Genomic DNA, 1,517 nt, shown 5'->3' on the forward strand with positions numbered 1-1,517 from the left:
ATGCATATGTGGTTCCAAGCACTGGATAACTGTGATGGTCTTCCTTATGTGCCTTGAGGCTTGTTACATAAGGTATCAGCATCCCAGTTTGGGCCTTGGTTTTTTGAAATGTGTAATAAACTTCCTGAGTAGAGTCCAGATATAAAGGTCTACCAGAGGACATGAATTCTTAGCTCATCCAGAGTCACCATTGCTTCTTCACTACAGTTTTCTTTATTTCATCAGGCAGTGACATATTTTCTTTAGATTTTTAAAGATGGCAGATTTGGCTCTTACACTGTTGGACGTATCTTCTCATGGCTTCATCAAAAGAATGAGTCTGTTTGAAATGTGTCCAGTTGGTCAATAAATGAGAATTCCTATTCCTTATATTTGTTTATGTTGATAAAAAGCCCTGAAGAAACATTCCTCACTGGTAATGTCCCTTTCTACAACAGATGAAATCCTTCCTAGGCTTGCAGTATCTTTACCTTGCCTTACATAATTAACACAATTATTGTGCTATTATTAAAAACACAGCCACTGAAGGTGGTTTATTTTGCTTGAACTTTTTTTAAAAAACAAATAATTGTGTCTCTTCAGAGGATCCCATTCATAACATATCCCATGTATTGAGGTTGATACCTCATCACCTTTACTTTTTTTTTTAAATATGGAATACTTCACGAATTTGTGTGTCATCCTTGTGCAGGGGCCATGCTAATCTTCTCTGTATCGTTCCAATTATAGCACATGTGTTGCCGAAGCAAACACCATCTTTGCTTTTTAATAGCATTTGTCCTGTACTTCTTCCAAGAGACCAAAAACAAAAGATACAAACTCATTTCCATAGAAATGATTCCAACACAGAGTAACTTTAAAGTTGTGGGTAGAGCTGCCCTAGAGGTTTCTTGCACTGTAACTATGTATGGGCATAGAAACTTTGTCTTTCTCCAGTGAAATGACTGATACTTTCAAAGTACTGACCCAGCAATTAGCTCACTGTACTACCATTGCTCCATTATCCATGATAGGTTTGTGATAAGAATTGTACGAGCCCCCTAGAAAATGATTTTAAAAAAAAAACATCTCTTAATTTTCAATGAGAATTCTGGATGTCCTGCTTCTGCAACAGGTCTTTTTGAAGATATTATTACTTATTTTAAAAGGGACACCACTAACTTCCTTTTCTATCTCTTCATTCAGGAACATATCACTTCACATGCTCATTGTTTTTTATCCATTTTTAGATACAGCTTGATGGCACTTTTGAAGATAACACAGAAGCCCACATTTTATTTAGTCTGCTAATCCAGAGACCACAAATCTGGGATGATTTCCAAGCTCAGCCCCTTCAAGTGTCTTGTGAATAACTGCCGGCCTGCCTTTAGGAGAACACAAGTAGGTGATGATACTGGCAGTATAATCATTGAGCTTGTATTCCGTTAGTTTAACTAGTAAAATTCAGAACCATGAAAGGGAGGTCATCATGTGCTTCAATATTCTCAGTCCCTCTTCAATTCTTATTTGTCTCATTC

The 1,517-nt window shown here is 36.8% G+C and overlaps 1 non-coding gene across 1 annotated transcript; it reads right to left on the reverse strand.

Moving 5' to 3' along the window:
- Window positions 1–646: 646 nt before the first annotated feature.
- On the reverse strand, window positions 647–753 carry LOC142428309 (U6 spliceosomal RNA). Its single transcript, XR_012780232.1, has one exon. It is a non-coding gene; the product is annotated as a U6 spliceosomal RNA (small nuclear RNA).
- Between the last annotated feature and the right edge of the window lie 764 nt (window positions 754–1,517).

Source organism: Tenrec ecaudatus, chromosome 15 (genome assembly GCF_050624435.1).
Source record: "Tenrec ecaudatus isolate mTenEca1 chromosome 15, mTenEca1.hap1, whole genome shotgun sequence".
NCBI lineage: Eukaryota > Metazoa > Chordata > Mammalia > Afrosoricida > Tenrecidae > Tenrec > Tenrec ecaudatus.